The following is a 19,409-nucleotide window of genomic DNA, read 5'->3' on the forward strand; positions in this document are numbered from 1 at the left end:
TGGCAAGTCTTTCATAGGGCAAACCACTGTTAACTTTCCAAAGTGGTGCCTATTTTATCGACCCCAGAAAGGATGAAGGACTCCATAAAGTGGCGCTGCACAAACCTACCCAGGTCATTCCTAAATAAATTAGTAAATTCATGTACAAAAATATAGCGTGCCTGTAAGAATTCATGTACAAAAATATAGCGTGCCTGTAAGATAATAGGGCACACAGTGCGAGCATCTGCTATAGTTCACTGTACGGACGACGTTATGATCCCTGAACTTGTGTGACACCTTGTATATGTTAACGGTGTCATGACATGCAGGTATTTTTTTATAGAACTGAATGATTTTTAAATATTATGCTCATAATACATTATGCATTATCCCAGTCGACTATTAAAAATAAACAAACTTCTAGCTTTTCAGCCGAGACAACCAAATTGTACTCTTGTATTTTTAGAAAGTATGGACTGCTGGATTCATGTGAAAACAAAATTGGCAAAAATGTTTTGTATATGATGAACACATGGCTTTGATTTGTTACTAACAAACTTGGTAAAGGAACATATTACTTTCTTGTAAGAACAACAACAAAAATGCTTAAAATAATACCAACATTTTTTTTTCCTGCAGTGTGCGTTGCTTAACGTTGTACGTAATCAGTAGCTCTTTCCCCAAATTAACTTTGCTCGAAAGGGAAAACCCACCGCCAAGCGAAATGTGTTTCCACTGCGGGATCGGTTCCTGTACATCGGAGAATTAAGTGCGCTCAAACTAGCAAACAAAAAAGTCACGGACTATTAACAAAAAAAGCCAAGACACAGTTTATAAAAATTCAAACGGCCGGCGTAATTTTTCAAAAGTCCAAGCATTTTATGGAATAACTTAGTTTCCAGCATATATCTGCGTTCAATTTTGTTCGTAACCATAGCCAGTGCCGTGGCGTGGCCACTGCACTCATAGGGACCCACAGCCGCACGTGGACACCTTTAGGTTTGCGTAGAGACCCATGTGTTCACACTCGATAGACTTAACACGTAGGCAGGCTTTCGCGACCAATATTACGAGTTAAGGAATTGGCACGTTTTGTTTACGTGTTCAAACGTTACTAATTGGCTGTCTCGGGTGGTGGTGGGTTTAACGACACGTTTATATTTACGCTATGTAACCCAAGAGGAGAAGAAAAACCTCGATAATGGACAACAGAATTACGCAGACTCATAGACTGAGCACACCATGGCACAGCCATCCGGTGTGCAGGTGGCGCAAACGCAGCAGGCCACACAGACCCGAGAGCGCTCGGCTAGGAAGCGCTGTGGGGGAGGGGGGGGGGAAGAGGGTGGGGGGTTGAATCGGATAGGCACGGTGCCCCATTTCATTCCTCGCACCAGGGCCCATGCCAACCACCCCAACCACGCAATGCCGCTGCGTCACTTGAGCTCAGTGTCAACGACAAAGAAGCGCCGAGGCTTAGCTCACGGCTGTGCTGATGAACTGCACCGCAGAGCCAATCGCCGTGCCCTCCGCTTTGTTTTCACTTTCATGAGCGCGCCGCCGCCGACGACAATGCCATCATCGCTAAACGCTCATTGCTCTTCCACCTTCACCGGCCTATCCGCTTGGGTGATGTTGAAGGAGCAAGTCTTACCCCGGTTGGATGAGCCGCACCAGTCAGCCTAGCCAAGGGCTCCATCCTGGCTGGGTTGAGGTCACCCTTAACCGAGTCTGACCACGTACGCATGGGTGACCCTGTGCACTCTTCGTGACCTCTTTTTTTCGCTCTCATAACTCTCCCGGGCAGCTTATCTGGCAGGCAATGCCAGTGCCATTGTCAGGGCCGTGCGGTAAGAACAATGTAAACATATAAGGTGCTGCACAGACAAAATTGGTGGCCCAAAAGCAGAAATTATTAAACTACAAACATGATATTCTGCATGAATTTTCAAAAGTAATCACTGAATTGTATTACAATTGTGGTGAAATAATTAAGTTTACATATTTCGAATTATTTTAGGAATGATATGGGAACGATGAGACGTTTTTTTCTCATTCGGATTATTTTGTTATTAATTTTGGAGTAGAAAAAAACTACTTGGGTCTCGAAGCTTTGCTTAGTTTGTGTATCCCTGCACGTAAGGGGGCTTAGTAAGTGTGCATATCCTTGGAACTATTTAGTTCCCTCATACGTCGCTCATGCCGAGCCCCTACAGCTTCATGAATTACGCGCAGCTTGAGCTACTTGGGGTTTCCCTACGCTTTTGCTTCGCTTGCGCGTCCCTCCCTTGCGCCCACTATACTTCGTGTGACTGTATCGGTTTCGTGAATTGGGGGCCTCCGACGCAGCTTAGTTACCCGAGTGTTTACTTAGCTTCCCTATTTTACTACTCCTAGTGCCCACCACCGGTGCACTCAGGGGGTGGGTAGAGTGAGGGCTTCATGAGGGCGAGTGGGTGAGCGGCCGGGCGGCCGGGCGGGCTGGGGGAACATTTGCCGGGTGTCAGGCGGAAGGTACCTCACCCCACCCCAAAGCTTCCTGCCTCCGATAGCCGGCACGTGGGTCAGTCGGAGCAAGGGGAGGCCAGCCTCGGGTCAGCTGACCTGGAGGGAAGCTGGTGTGTTTACAGCGGGGGCGGCTCAAACAATGCTCCGCGTGTTTGCTCGGCGCGTAAACAAAAGTTGGTGCCGCCGCTCGACGTTTTACGAGCGCGGGGGACTTGTTTGGACTGCGGAGCCACGCACAAGCCCAGAGCCCACCAGCGGCACCAAACGGACAACTTCCACAAATACAAAAAAAAATTCGAAAAAACTTGGGGGGCTCAACACCAACAAAATTTTATGTTGAAAAAAGGGGGGGGGGGGTGGGAGTGGTATCGGTACAAAAGCAAACATGTTCTTAATGCTATGGCAATAAACATTGAGACGAGGGCTACCTGGAGTGCTTTGTCTAAGAAGCTCTGTTTTGTGAGTCATTTGCCACGTGTAATTGACACTTTTAAGAAAAGTAGTAAAAGTTATATACACTGTGCTTCTGAGTGTGTTACGAACTGGCTTGTATACGGGCAAGGAGCTGCTCGATGATTTGCTGACACGTTGCCCTCTTTGGTAAAATGCTTACGTGGTAGTTAGCCCCCCCCCCCCCCATCGTACATTTAGGTTTTCTCCGGGCGCTGCAGTTCCCTGCCAAATGCTCACGTATTCGATGAGGAATTGGCCAAACTTTCAAAGTAGGATTCCGCAGAGAGCAAAAAAAATGTGGGCGTGAACGTCGTCCCAATTCATGACCTTTATCTTTAACCGAAAAATGTATTAGCTTAACATTGTGATTAATGTAGCGGTCTCTCGTGGCTGGATCGGTTATGTGGCAAGAGCCCTTTTCGTACAACATATTGGCATCGATTCTTGCACGCGCGATTCGACGGATGCATCAGCGCAAGACTCGATATGAATTGAGGCATCGTTATAACATCTCTGCTTGAGAGATTATTGAGACTCGCATGAGACCCTCGCTGTTGAATAAAGGATTATTGATGGGGGGGGGGGGGGGGTCGAACGATTTAAGACTTGGACTTTGCTGAAACAGCTGCAGAACCCTATGATTGCTGCAGAAATTTTAGCTCAAAGCTTGTTGCAGTTGAATTGATTGGAAGGAGACGTTGACACAACCCCTTGGCATTAACAAAAATAATGAAATATGTTGAGTTGGCTTCAAAGTATTCTCACGTGCAAATGGCATTTGATATTTAAAAATATATATATTAGTGGTGTCCAGAAATAAGTTGGGTGTTTTGAAGTCTCTGAATGGAGTCAGCTGTACAGCTCTACGATGCGTTTTCGAGTTGTCCCACGTTGTTGGGACAACTCGACGTTAAGCTCCACGTGTTGAAAACTTCTTCAGGAACGACCCGAACGCACATTGGAGACCTATAGAGCACATCCGCGAAAACCTACACGATAGTCAGCTGCAGTTACAAAATAGGGCACAGAGAACCCAGATAGGGCAATTAATCTAAGTTAACTTAAAGTAATTTCTAAATCTGCTGCTGTATGAAGGCCACGTCGGTCATGAGGATTGTTTAGCCATACCTCTCCATGCTGGCCAATGAGCCATTGCTCACCACTGATGTTAACTGCGGCCGGTGGATCAAACTCTGGTCACAAAATGTTAAAAGCACAGTGCACTATAACCGCTGCACCACCAGTCCCTTAGAGAGAGAGAGAAATATATGCTGCATTAATAATTCTGGGTGGTTATTGGAAGAGGTCCAACCGAAAAGAGCAAAGTTACCGTTGGCTTTCTGAGACATAGATCAAAAGATTGGTGGTCATGCACATATTTGCTCAGTGATATGAAGCGCATTAGATCCAATGAATGCAATACACTGGACAGTTTAAGCTGTTAAGCCTTCAGCGATGATAATCATTTTAAAATGGGCTCATCGGACCAAGATTACACGACTCAAGGGGGGGGGGTGCAAAATTAAATCAGCGATAGACCTCGCATGCCTGGGAAACAAAGAGCATTACGGACGCTGTGCGTTAAGTGACCTCGTCAAATGGCATAAACCGTGACGCAGACTGGCCATCCTCGCGGCAGCGGCGGATTGTGGCTGATAGCCATTGAACAAGGACGGTGGTCACCGCTCCTGCGGCTGCCTGGAACGCTCTTCCTTCCCGATATTAGTAAGCCACTGGAGCTATGCAATTTTAAATCTAGATTCAAAAGTAATTGCTTTAGAACTGCCTATTGTGTTAAGTTTGTTGTCCCAGCCGCCCCCCCCCCCCCGCATCTCCGATTGGCACGGTTGGCTACGCAGAGATGGGAAAGAAGTTGAACACACGTTAGCACATACAAGTCCCATTTCACGATTAGCAATGAGGTTTCCTGAAGAGAGCGCGGTGCACACATGATGCGTGCGTGCGTGCGACAAACACAGTGAAACACACCTCTTGCTTGATGAGTCATCAGCATCAGCAGTAGCTACACACATCCCCAGCCATGGCTAACAACATCTGTGGCGAGGGGATATCCGAACCATTCCTGGTGCCCCCTCGCTTCCACCGACAAGGTGAGGCATGGTTAAACAACGCCCGTACACCGATTCGGCACGCCCCCGGTAGCTTTCATCCAGCAGCGGATTGACGAAAGGACCCGCAAGTTGTAAGGTGATTTTTTTGTTTAAAGTTCCACCAACTAGCAGGCTGCATACAGACCGGAAGACGCTCGTGAAGGGTGAACACCTGGGCACGCATTAACCCCACCGCGGGGACAAATTCTCCGCGTCGCAGACGACAATGAAACAACCTCAATATTTGTCACAACTTAACGTGCCCGATAACGATAGTTTAGTTTTGGAGGGAGCGTAGAGCGGTCAGAGCAGATTAGACTACGTGTAAATGTTCGCAAAAGCGCGGAAAACCACAAGTGCCAGCAGCGCCATGAATCAAAAGAGTCTTTGAATTCACCAATTCAGAATGCAGCCTGCAAGCTCCCTCTCTCTCTCTATCGCGGTTTCAATAACGTCTGCCCCAGTTACGCTAATATTCTTTAAAAATTAGGCTGGAAGGTTTAACGCGCGTATATGTTTCACGAAATATCACGTAAACTCAACAGTACACAGCACGTCGCCACAAAGTGACGGCTCCCGAGGTCGGCGCATTCGCAGATTCGCGCAAGCGGCTTTCGCTCCTTTGTGAAACTTCTCAAACTCTGTGGTCGTGCTCTCCAGCACCGCGATACAGACTCCCCTGCAGCCCGGTGCCTGGGGGTCCCTGGGTCATATTTTAGATTTTGTTTGCCTTCTGTTGTAATCACAGTCAGGAGTCTGGGCAGAGCCTCTAGCAGAGAACGGCGTTAATAGGATTTATTAAAGAAAGATGTGCAGCGGCTGCGGTGGAGTCTTTTACTTTTGGGGGGGGGGGAGCGGGGTGCGGGTAAATAAACTAGCCCACGTTTTTTTCGCTTGGAGCTGCCAGGCACAACATGCACCACTGAAAATTAAAGTATTTTGGGCTTAAAGACGATACCCTAAATTCTAGAGCTTGCCCAGTCAAGGCCAGGTGTGGCGAAAGCGAGTGCATGTGTGACTCAGCCAAATAGCCCCAGAACGTTCTCTAGAGAAAATGAACGATCAAATATATTACCGAATTTGCGCAGGTTAATCGCAGTCAGATATCAATCTCCGAACGTGCGGGAAAAATAGTTTCATTATAACTGCCACCCTTATTGAAGTGGATGGGCAATAATTATTTAGTACAGCCCTTTGTCAATCCACTAGCTGAACGAATACCTCCCCCACCACACAATAACCAGGCATGGTGATTGTTTGACCACTCTTACTTCACCGTGCTGGTCAGCGCTCGCACACTGATGTTGGCCGTGGCAAGGAATCAAACTGCGGTTGTTGGGTTCACAAGCACACCGCTCTACTCCACGACACATTATGCACACAAACAAATGGGTATGAAAAATATATACGTCTTGAAACGCAAATGTGTGAAACGTGAAACCCTTTAGTTCAGTGGTTCTTAACCTTTCCTGCAGCCTGTGCCCACTTGGTTACACATCGTCAAGAAATGTATAATGTTGATAAATACATCGGGGTTTGATTAAACAAAGTAGTTGTACTTACGTGCCAGTGCTTAATTTGCGTTTTCGATTATTTACCTTCTAAAAAAATCAGGCCATGTCTCGCACCACCAGAAAGGGCATCTTGCATCCCAGGGAGTACAGCGTGCACCCCAGCTTAAGAACCACTGCTTTAGTTTACAGGTTAATATAACGTTGAGGAGGCAACACGTCTAACGGGACGTCCGCCGCGGAGATGAAGCAACGAAATCCGCAATGAAACACGCCAGCGCCAGACGGATTGTTGCATCGCAGAGACCGTGACTGATGGCAACAGCTCAGGCAGACCTTCATCCAACGGTGGATTGATCATGGCTGATGATGATAATGATAACCCGAGGATAGTTACAGTTGGGTCAACCCACATATACTTGCAATATAGTGCTGTATAAGAAAGAGAGATGCTGCGCTCGTGCGAGTGAATGAAATCTCGCTGACCAGCCCATGAATCAGTTGAGCCCTATCTCTCCAGACCCACTCCTTCCCATACGCCCAGGCCAAGATTGCTATCCAGCCGTGGCCGGTGCGGTATTAGGATACGAAAGCCACCGCGCAATAAATTTTCTCTTGTCAAAACAGGAAAAGTGCCAGTGGGGGGAGGGGGGGGACGCAAAACTTCCTCATTGCGACAACGCTTTTGGCCTCTTCCAAAAAAGAAAAAAAAGGTGCCGGGTTGTGGCTAGACCAGGCCACCGCACTGTGACCCGCACCGTTTAAAAAGCCACGGACAGCGGCGGTGTCACTCGTTTCGTCACACCAGCCCCTACCCCCCACACACACACACCCCCCCCAACCCTCCCAAACAAAGGTCCCCCCGTATAGCCTTAACAGGCTGTTGGGGCAAGTGCTGTTGGAGAGTAGCAGCTATGAAGGCCGGCACGGCACACGAGAGGGTGGGTGGCCAACACCACGCCCGGCCGTCGACCCGGGACCGGTTCAGATAATTGTCACCGGCGTTGGCCATAAAGCGTGAATCGAACTCGGGTGGCCAGGTTCGTAGCGCAGCGCGCTAACCGCTACACTACCGCTCCCCCCCCCCCCCCCCCCCGCTGAATTTGTACCTCTCACGTCGACACAAAACCGCACCAACCGCCGCTCGTTTTGGACGGCGTGGGGGGGGGGTAAAGGTGCAGCCCTGCAACTGACGTGCCCACGCCGCTGCTGGCGCAAGGGCGTCCCAAAAAACTACGTGGAGCCCAAGAGTGTAGAGGGAATCTTGGCCTACTCATCCATGCTGAGCCAGTAGTAACTAATTAGGGCGTTGTTTTCGTGATGGAGGGTTACGACACATTTACGCCTACGCGATCTAACCCAAAACACCTTGATAATGATGAATATTGGTCGCGAAAGCTTCTGTGTAAAACTGAGCCAGATGTCTTGGAAGAGGTGGGATCTGCTGCTCTTTGCGTGAGATCCACTCGGCGCATGACAGCAGGGCGGAGTTTGTAAATCTGCAGCCCCACGTGGTCTGGAGCAGTCTCTGCCGACTGACGTTCGTCCAGCAGTCACAATCGGTGTTTTTTAAGGCCGGACTAAACACATTGCTTTTCTATTTCCGATTAATTTCGTCTAACGACTCAATGTTTTTTTTTTGTCTTCCATCTCAGATGTCCGCTGTATATATGACGCGGCACAAATCTTGCATTGATTACCCACACTTTACCCCACCACACGCGACCTGCACAATGACACTGCTGTGCAAACAGAGGCGGTGGGGATTTAATGAACCTGCCCCACTGCTTCGAACTGCCGCTAAGGAGATCGAATCGAACCGGAGATCTCTGTGTTGCAAGTGCGGGGTGTGAGCGGTTGCAACAAGGGAGCATCACTCCCTTGTTCTTTCTTTGGTCAAAAACACAGCAAATAATTCACACCTAGCAGGATAGCTCCTTACAAACACGACCTAAAGCGTTTTCATCTCATGTTCATATATAATTCTATTAAACATTTATGCCACAATAAAAAACATAACTGAAATACAGTTGTAAAAAAAACCACACACACACACCGCACACTACGAGCAAAGACATGGTGCATTTCGCTTGCTTCTGGGTGCTGCCTGTCACGGTATAAATCGTCGCATTTGTCATTTGACAGCGCTGTCGTGTGAGCTCCAAAGAACCGCGGAACGCCATTGCCACCGCCATGGATCACACGCGAACGAGCGCGCGTGAACTAAAATCAAACCCTGCATTAAAAATGTAGCCGTGCCGTAATATAACGCGCCTGAGCGGGTTTCCAAGGGGAGTTTTCGAAACTTTACGGCGCGGCTGGATTCATGGAAAGCACGGCCGTTCCGATTTTCCAGACGTTCACGGAACTTCGCCACCATCCAACAGCTGGAGGAAGAAGGAGGCATTCCCGTGCCGTGTCGGTTGCGGAGGATGTTTGACCATGACAGCCCCGTTGCTGATCAGTGCAGGTTGGTCAAGTTATTTTTTTTTCCTCACCAGGTAAGGCCCCCACTGAACTTCACAGCTCTTTTTCAGAAGCGACGTGGCCACGAATGACAGCTCAACGAAGTGGCTTATCACGTGGAAATTTTACAGCAGCCACATACGTGATTTGGCTGCTGTAAACGCATATGTATAAATGTGGAAGGAAAAATCAGAGGACCCAGAGATAAACCAATGCGACCACGGGGAGAAAGACACGCAAAATCCAAATATACAGCAGGCATCAGGGTCGGGATCGAACCCACGACCTTCTGCATGCCAGGCGAGGTGGGGTGAGGAAGCCGGGCCTGGTTCAGATGTCACTCACCACTGACGATTAGCCGTGGTAGGAATTAAACTCAAGTTGACAGATTCGTAGCGAAGTGCGTTCATCATTAATCACAATGCAACCGCACCCCCCCCCCCCCCGCCATTTAAACAGAGGACGTCCTTTGATGACCTTGAACTCATCATAGGAACGTGGAATTTCCACGGCTCGCCCGAGTTTGTGAACCACAACATGGTGGTTTTGCCAGCTTGACAATCTTCCCTTCTAGTTCCCGATTAGTGCAGCTAAGATCCTTGCAGTGGTAGATAACTATCATTTAGGGGATTAATTCTAAATTATAGGTTTCATGTGGTGGTGGGCCGTAAGAAATTAAGTCGTGGGCGGCATACAGCCGATGGGTCGTAGGTTTCCCACCCTCGGCTAAGTTGGTAGGGCAAATGAGCACCAAACCTGGAGAACCAAACCTACAATCATCATCGTTGCAGAACCATTTTCCTGGGATAAAAAAAAGAAAATTCTCGAGACGTGGTGAGAACCACTTTATGAAATGCGAACAGTGGTTGCCATGCCGAGATACCGAACCCCGGCACAGTAACGTGGAATTGGCACGAGTGTCTTGAGAGCTGTCTATTACTCAGAAACTCAGTGGGTACCCTTTGACCTTTCCTTTTTTGAAGTCTTGAAACTAAATACAAAACCAACCCCACCACCCCCACCTCCCCCCCCAGGAAAAAAGAATTGGCCAACATTTATTTTCCGCCCTTCTCTGCATTTACGCGTAATCCCTGGACACGCGCGATCATCTGCGTGTTGTCTCAACAACAACAACAAAAACACATCCCCGCGGCCTCGGCAACGGGAGGCACGGCACTTCAACAAATCGACAGACGGCGTCGGGCGTCGAGGTGACGTGTGAGCGCGTCTCGTTACAGCGCGAGCGATGCACGAACAAAACAAAAAGTCATCATCATCATGGTGGTGGTGGTGGTCGCACCACGGAGGACTGCCAAGGTCGGTGTGAGGGCTTGCGTGGTGACCCCCGGGAGGAGAGGGGGGGGAGGTCTGTCGCGCCGAGTTTCTCGATCAGGATCCGCAGAATCTTTATATCGACTGGAGGGAGGAATCCGATGGAGCTGTGAGGCTCTTTTCCACGGATGGTCCAGTTAGGGGGCGGGTCAGAATGTTACAACAACAACATCAACCCATAGGAGTGCAAAGTATAGGAAAGGTAAGCGAGAGGGTCGCTATAAATAAATAAAAATGTATAAAATATATAAGTATAAGTTGCAAAAGTACATCAATTCCTGCCAATTTTTCAACAATCAATGCAAGCTTGGACAAGGCATAAAAACAACAAAAACAACAAGTCCCAAACCACAGTAAGACAACACAGTCCCTCAATGCAAGTGGACATTCACATTGAACTGTCGATACGGGGTGGAACCTTTCCACCGTGAGACAGATGTCGCGTGAGACAGATGTCGCGTGAGACAGATGTCACGCGGGATCGGGGAGGAGATTGAAGACAAAAACACAGCTTTCGATTTAAAGCTTTCGTGACTGCAAGGATTCATCTTCTTTGGTTCTTTCGGTAAAGTCACGTAGAATGAGAATAAAATAATAAATTGATAAAATAAAACAACACAATAATATTCCCACGACGTTTCGGCCACAACACAAGCGGCCTTCATCAGATGATCATCAGATGATGAAGGTCGCTTGTGTTGTGGCCGAAACGTCATGAGAATATTATTGTGTTATTTTATTTTATCAATTTATTATTTTATTCTCATTCTACGTGACTTTACCGAAAGAACCAAAGAAGAAAAAACACAGCTGTTCAGCAGCAGCGGCCGGTGGTGGTGGTGGCGGTGGTGGCGCTGGTGGCGATGGTGGTAGGTGGCGGTGGTGGCGCTGGAGGTGGTGGTGGTGGCGGTGGTGGTGGCGCTGGTGGTGGTGGTGGTGGTGCTGGTGGTGGTGGCGCTGGTGGCGATGGTGGTGGTGGTAGGTGGCGGTGGTGGCGCTGGAAGTGATGACGCTGGAGGTGGTGGTGGTGCAGGTGGTGCAGGTGGCAGTGGTGGTGGTGGCGGAGATGGCAGTGGTGGTGGTGGCTACGCTGCTACTGCTGCTACACGTGGCCGCCTGTAGTGATCCAGCCCTGTGGAGGCAGTAGCCAGGGTTGGTGGATCACCACCACGCAAAAGTTGCGAAACTCGCTCTCCGGGGGGCGTCGATGAGGTGCCGTACCCTGGCTCGCCAGGGGAACGGCAGAACGGCAAAATGTGAACTAATATCAACTCTCCCTTGTGTGTGGCATAGTGTGCTGCTCCCTCGCACGCGTGGGGTTTCTCTGGATGCTCCGGTTTCCTCCCGCATGTGTAAACGTTCATGAATTGGCTGAAAACATCTTCATGTAGAGGTGGCTGCCGAGGTTGGGTAACGCATGGCGCCGGCTTACCGGCGGCGTAGCTACCTTCCTGCTTGTCTGCAATTATTCGTCGAGGGTATGTGTGCATGTAATGTTGCACCTTAATTTTTGCACCGTACGTAGCGAACCGCGCTCATCGGAGGACAACAAACTCGACACACAAGGAGCGGTTCCATTTGTCGTGCTTCCCCCGCGCCTCCGCTTAGCACAGCCGGCTACGTGCGAGGAGGAGAGACGTAATGTGCGGTGGTCACGTTGCACGTTCAAATGATATTGTAACTACTACTACTATTAATATTATCGTTACCGTTGCACAGGCTCATCACGGTCGTCATCGTCCTCGACCGCTGGACGAAGTCTTCCCACGGCCGTCGCCATCTGTGATGGACGGGTGATGCAGCGATCTGTCGAGCGCCCGCAACACGAGCCGATGTTACCGCTCCATCTCCGCGGTGGACGTTCCTCTCCGGTGCGTTCCCTCCCTACGGCTGCCGCTCCGTCGCTGTTCTCGGCCCGCTGGCCATCGTCCGTTCCAGCGACGACGAAGACGTGACCAGCCCAAGAAGCCAACTTCAATTGAATCGCGGTCGGTCAAAATTGCGTCATCGGTCTCCTGCGTAGGCTCTCATCTGATTTCTTTGGAACCGATTCTTCTTGGTGTTGTCGCTTGTTGTCCTTGCCCCGGCGCCTCCGATTAGCACGTTCGGCAACATACACACGTGCGGCTTTGTGGGTAAACAATGTAATAAAGACGGGTTACCGCGCATCGCGCGCTTTCAGACGCGCTTCTGCTGCCGTCTGGAACGCCTCTTCCTTCTGATATTAGGAAGCCATTGGCAGCTATGCACTCTGAAATCTAGGTTGAAAGACCATTTCTTTAGAGCTGCGTTTTGTGTTTAGTTTGTTGTCCTTTCCCCAATACCTCCGATTAGCACGGTTGTCTACGTACGGTGCGAAAGAAGTCCAACGTGCACACACAATCTGTTGTTACATTGTTTCGTGGCGCAACGCCTAAGATTAAATTTGGGTTCCTCCCACATGTGGCAATCGGTATGACGCCCCCCCCCCCCCCCCACACCTATCCACCCCTCTCCACACCCCCTCAAATCCTCCACCAACACGCGCACACACACACGCACAAAGATCCCCTGTATCGCCTGTAACTGACTGTTGGGGCAAGTGCTGTTAGCGAGCGCCTATAAAGGCCGGCACGGCACACGAGGCGGTGGGTGGTCAACACCACGAACCGGCCGCATTTGTCTCCCTAGTGGCGATGTTTACACAACGCACCAGGTACTCATTTGAGGCTGAGTGGACCTAAGGGGAGGCCCATGACCGGTTCAAATAATCGTCACTGGTGTTGGCCGTGAGCGGGAATCGAACCCGGGTCGCCGGGTTCATAGCGCAGCGTAGCGCTAACCGCTGCACTGCCGCTCCCCACACACACACGCGCGCTCACACACACGCGCGCACGCACACCGCCTTCCAGAACATTTCGGAGAATAAAAAAATATCTCACCCACAGTCGTTATGGTTACCACGCAAACAAACCATCGCGAATTAAGGCAGCATTCAGACTTCACCTTTTTTTTGGGGGGGGGGGGGAGGTGGGGGCCTTGCGGTTAATTCCAAGGGTGAAATTCCAGTTTTAAAAAAAATCTTCTCTCTTTTTGTTGTTTCGAAGAAGCAGCTGCCTCCTCCTCCTCCTCCTCTTTCTCCCCCCCCCCCACGCACCCCGAGGCTCAGGTTTGAGACCAACATCGCAGGTGCTCCCATCCCCTCTGCGTGACGGCGCCCAGGTGCGCCGCTTTTCAAACCGACGACAACCACCACAAAGAAGGCCGCGGAGGCTACTCGGGGCGATTTTCGTGGTTGTTGTCTTGTTCGGCCCCCCCCCCCCCATCTTCAGGTCTGAGCGACGCTTGCAGCGGAGTCTTTGCGAGCGCTTGTCTCGGTAGAAGTTGAATCGATACCTTGATGGCGCATATACCTGATTCAAGTGGATACTGGATAGGTGTGTTGTGTGTGTTTACGTATATAGCAGTATTGTGTCACACGTGGTGTTAAATTAGCCCCGAGTGGTTACAAGCTTACTGGGGGGGGGGGGTTCACCGCATTCAGTGGATTAATATTATTTTTTCTTGCTCGATTGTTTTAGACAATGAAAGGTTGCTGTTTGGGGCTTAATAATATCACCGTTACAGATTTAGCCACCTGGTGGGAATTTGGTGGGGGTTAAGGTTATGGGAATCAGGATCGTGGTGTGCGTGTGTGAAGAGCGGAGCGGTACCGTAGCGCTCACAACCCGGCCAACCGAGTGCGATTCCCGCTCACGGCCACATCGGTGACGACTATCTGAACCGGCCCGAGGCCTCCCCTAGGTCGACTCAGCCTCAAATGAGTACCTGGTGCGGTGTGTAGAAATCGCCGCGGGGGAGACAAAGGCGGCCGGGCGCGGTGCTGGCCACCCACCCCCTCGTGTGCCGTGTCTCGCTGGTAGCACTTACTCCAACCGTCTGTTAAAGGCTGTAAGGGGGAATGTTTGCCTTTGAAGAGTGGATATATGGTGGTTCGCCATGGTGCTCGAGTTCGCGGTGCTGTACTTCAAATGCGGCGACCTGAGTTCCATTCCCACTAGCGGCTAAAATCGGCGACGAACATCTGATCCAGTCCTGGGCATCCCCAAGGTTAACTCCGCCTTAAATGAGTGTCTAGTGCCCTGTGTACTGCGGGAACAACAGGTGCTGCTAGAGAGAGAGAGAGGAATGTGTTTTGTTTTCATTTATTTAATTATTCATCCTTCACCCACGAGTAAATTGCTCAAGTATTTGCCCAACAGGAGTAATTAAGGTTACTTAATCTCACCTCCCATTTGGTGACGTTGGCAGCTCAGTGACACATAAAACCATCGTTTCGATCGGCTTGTCCATGCAAGCAGCTCGACAAACCCTCCAAGAGATGCGCCCAGCTCCACCGCCCGCGGAAAGATTCCTCGACAATGATCTCACCCCCCCCCCCGCCCCACTCACTGCCAACGCAACATACCTCTCAATTAATTCATCACGAACAGTCAGCGAAGGGGCCGTCGCGATGGACGTCCGGAACTTCCTGCGACAACATTCGCATCGACTGCTCTTGGCTTGCCGTGCACCGGCGTCTCGGGTGATTTGTTTGATCAGCGCACCACGACTGGGCCCATTTCGTCGGCGGTTGCAGTCCACTCGGAACGTTAACCGGAACGTTAACCGCCAGCTGAAGTGCTCAATTCGCTGCCAGAGTTTTGCTCATCAACCGCGTCCAATTGTCCGTGTCCGGATTTGTTTTGTTTTTGTTTGTCGAAGCTCAGAGTCGACCTTTACTCTACGTGACGTCGCTCATTCTCCTCCTCTGCCGCCTGCTCGTACGCCGGACATTCCTTATCCAGACGTACGAGCTGTTGGCTCCCTGTCCCTGTTCAAGTGGCACACACCACTGAAACTGGGGGTGCGCGCGCTATGTATTTATGTGTGTGTGTGTGATGCTAATGCGGGCTGCCTTGGCTGTCTTGATAAATAAAGATGCTGCTTCTGTTACCGTTCGTGATACTGTATACATGTATCCGACACTGTATATGCGTAGTGTGAATAGGTCATTGAGACTGTGTATATGTTGAACTTATTTTGCACCGTGCGTAGCCAACCGTGCTAAATCGGAGGTGCGGGGAAAGGACAACAAAACTGAACACAAAAATAAAAGGTTGCGTATTGGTGACTTGCGTGTTTACTGTGTATGTGTTGTCGCAAGACACCCTGGACATTCTTGTAAATGTGACACTCCATCTCAGGGGTTAAATATTTACATTTTTTTTACATAGTCCAGGTTCGAAGGCCGTCCCTTTCTCCGCCCTGCTGATGATTGACCGTCTCTTTATCGCGGTAAAATATAAACAAATGTCCGTTGCTCCTGTACGGCATCTGAACGTGGCAGTTGCAGTTAGGTGTTGTGTAAATCCACGTTGTATTGTTTTGTAAGGGACAAACAAAAATATATATAAAGTTGCTCGTTACAAATATTTGCTGTTTTGGGGCAATTGTAAAACGCTTGTATGGAAAATGTTGGATGTTTTTGTCAACTTGACCAAACTCTCATGAATATCAACTCATGAACGTAAGATTAATAAAAACGTTATTTTATCATTCAATAAAAATGTCAGTGTTAATATCAGCTTCGTACGTCAATACTTACACATGTGTAAATACAACATGGTAATATCAACACAAATACAACATCATTATGTTTAAAGTCAAATTTAAACAATGTAGCAATCGATTATCTCAATGTGAATCAATTCGGGTTTAGCCATTCACTGAATCCTGTCCGCTCAGAAGTGGTCACCGACGCATTACATACTCTGTCCGTGAATCATTTTTTTTATCAATTTATTATTTTATTCTCATTCTACGTGACTTTACCGAAAGAACCAAAGAAGATGAATCATTGCAGTCACGAAAGCTTTAAATCGAAATTATGTCCGTGAACTTGCAATAACAAACAAATATTACATCCTCGATGGGAATGCACGAGTCATTTAAGGGGGGAGGGGGTGGGGGGGGTCTCTCTTTTTTTGCGTGTTTTATCTGTCCGCTCAGATTTGAATTTACAACTTCAAGTCTGAGCGGGGGGCGGGCGGGGTGGGGGGGGGAATAATGCGGCACCTCAAACAAAAATGCGCGCGCGCTGTGGAGTTATCCTCTTCCATGGCACCTTCAGAGCCACCCTCTCTGAGCCATTATCATCTTTAGTGCGGAATGACCGCGGAGGAATTCCTCCTGTGATCGGCGTCCAAATGTGATCCGTCTTTTAAGAGAAGAGGACGCTTCACTCACACGCGGGGAAGGATTTACGGGAGAAGTGAGAGGGGGCGCGGATCACCTGCGACAAACCGTTTGGCGGCGTCTTAATTCGTGCCATTAGGTTCTTCTTGAAATACGCGCTCCTGTCTCTGCTGTGTGTGTTTGTACGTGTCTGTGTGTATGTAACATACTTCGTGTGTATACGTGTGTGTGTGTACGTACAATGAGGGGAAAAAACGTATTTGATCCCCTGTTGATTTTGTACGTTTGCCCACTGACGAAGAAATTATCAGTCTATAATTTTAATGATAGGTTTATTTGAACAGTTATTTGAACAGCCGGGTGTCATTTCGCACCGGACGCAGCCGACCGTGCTAATCCGAGGTGCGGGGGTAAAAGGAAAACGAACTAAAGACAAAGAGGCAGTTCCTGTGAGCACGAGGCGCGATCCTTGATACCTGGCGCGCGACGCCGGGAGCCCGGGCGCTCACAACAGCAACGATCGCATCCCGGGTCTACCACGAAGGTTCGCGACTCACTGGGTCCAGGCCAGAGAAAGAGACGCTCGGCCTGCAAATCAGTGGTTTAGGTGTATGTATGCTGAACTTCTTTCACAACGTGCGTAAGCCGAACAGTGCTACTCGGAGGTGCTGGAGGACAACAAACTAAACACAAAAATCAGTTCTAAAGAAATTCGTCTTCAATCTAAATTATTTAAAAGTGCATAGCTCCAGTGGCTTCCTAAATATGGGAAGGAAGAGCGTTCCAGACGGCCGCAGAAGCACATCTGAAAGCGCGCGATGCAATGGTCGTCTTTGTTCGATGGCCAGCCCAAAGCCACTGTGAGGATGACCGGAGTTCACGTGATGCTACGGCAGTGCAAAAGGTTAGCGATGGACTTGCAATGCAAGGGCCACCAGTTCGATTCCATCTCCCAGTTGAAGCGATGGGTATGTGTTTCTGAAATCCTTCCACCTCTGTACAACCCAGCAGGATGATAGCTAGTTAATAGGCAGAGCACGCGTGGTGTGTTAAAGTTCGGATGTCTTGCTCGCATGGAAGAGTAGGCCAACTACCCTCTAGAGGTGCTCTCTTTTAGAGATCTCTCTAGTGGAGGTCCCTTCCGTCGGTAGCGGCGTGAGCAAGCAATTTCAGGGCTGCGCCTTTATCTTGTTTGGAGCACGTCTCTCAAGCTCACCTGCCTTCATGGAACGAACACTTGGGGTGACTACGGAATGGCCACGACTGAAGAGAATACTTGGAAAGCATGGCTATTGTTATTGAAAGTTGAATTGGGCACGTGGAGTCTGTCCTACGGTCTGCATGAATTATAAGACAGGTAGGATAGTTGCCTGCTGCGTCATAGCACCTTGAAAGAGCTGGCCAAAGGAATACGCGGTTCAAGAGCGCACCTGTGGTCTACAGAGCTTGTTTGGCATACTTTGACGAAGCTATCCAGACAGTAGCATAAGCTATTGTTTTCTGTCGTACTTATATTTATGGCTGGAAAACGCTCGCACACAGACGTTCACATACCACACATACACACACACGTGCAGACGCCGCTGAAACACACCGCGCGGATAAGATTACATTTGCAGGCCTATTGTCACTTTCCAGCATGGAAAAAAAACGCAAAGCCAAATTAAGTTGGCCATGGCACGTGGGTGACTCGGCCCAAGTTGGGGCAACCAAAAAAAAGGTGCCAACCATCATTTGCCCTCTCACCCTACCCGCGGGCACCGCTCTACGGAAGTGTTTAGAGCGACATGCAATCTGGCCGTACATTTGGGTGGTGTCCCCTATAAGGTGGAGGCGCCTGGGGCATCTATCCATCCATCCGTCCATCCGGCCCACCCTGCCCGCCCCTTGCTAACGGCACTGGAGAGAAAAGCAACGTCTACCGCATGGGGCTTGGCTCACTTTGACGGCAAAATGCAGCAGTAAGAGCATCAGCAGCGTATCGTCAGGGACCGGTGACAGTTTTAAATTCAACATTGTGCCAAAAAAAAAGAGGCCTTTCACCAAGATGAGAATGCGCCGATGTTGTACTCGAAACATTCGCAGCATATGCCGCATAGATTTGGTGTCAAGCTGCGCTTCTGCTGCCGTCCGGAACGCTCTCTTCCTTCCGATATCAGGAAGCCACTGGGGCTGTGCACTTTTAAATCAAATAAATTGAAAACTCATTTCTTTTAGAACTGCTCTTTTGTTTTTCGTTTGTTGTCCTTCCCCCGCGCCTCCGATTTAGCATGGTTGGCTACGTACGGTGCGAAAGAAGCTCAACATACGTACGTGCGTGCATCAAACAGGCGACTCTGGGCCGGGGGTGTGCCTTTGGCCACCGTCGTGCACTACAATCGCAAGGCGCAGCGCTCTTTTCGGCTCGCCAGCGAGGCTCAGGATTGGCACACGGATGGCTCGTGGATGCTCCCGACCAGAGCATCAAAGGGGTTGGATCAAAAGCACATGGCTGATGCTGCTGTGTGCTGACAATCAGAGAGAAGTCTCTTGGATCAGACGGGGGTTTGTCAGACTCCGTTTCTTATGGCCCAACACAGCCTACTTGTCCACGTTTCACCAATGGTCTTCGTTCAACGACGGCAACAATTTAAATTTACAAAACGGAGGTCTAAATTCAATCCCAAAAAATGAAACCACTTCGTAAAAATAAAAAATAAGCCCTGCGCTCGGGTAGAAATAGAGAGGGTGGGAGGAGACCGGGTGAGTTAAAGGGGAATCTTGGCAGAGAAGAGAGACAGTAAATGCTCGTTAGCTTATTATAACGGTCGCTGTGGGTTATCCGGGCCGG

At 49.5% G+C, this 19,409-nt stretch overlaps 1 long non-coding RNA gene across 1 annotated transcript in view; it reads left to right on the plus strand.

Annotated features, from left to right (window-relative positions):
• Positions 1-15,515, plus strand: part of LOC116947344 (uncharacterized) — a 39,140-nt gene extending 23,625 nt beyond the window's left edge. Inside the window, exon 4 of the long non-coding RNA XR_012945612.1 lies at positions 12,083-15,515. This is a non-coding gene — a long non-coding RNA (uncharacterized LOC116947344). The remainder of the gene's footprint in view (positions 1-12,082) is intronic.
• Positions 15,516-19,409: the final 3,894 nt, after the last annotated feature.

Source organism: Petromyzon marinus, chromosome 29, assembly GCF_048934315.1.
Source record: "Petromyzon marinus isolate PM22_M1 ecotype Great Lakes invasive population chromosome 29, UKy_Petmar_22M1.pri1.0, whole genome shotgun sequence".
NCBI lineage: Eukaryota > Metazoa > Chordata > Hyperoartia > Petromyzontiformes > Petromyzontidae > Petromyzon > Petromyzon marinus.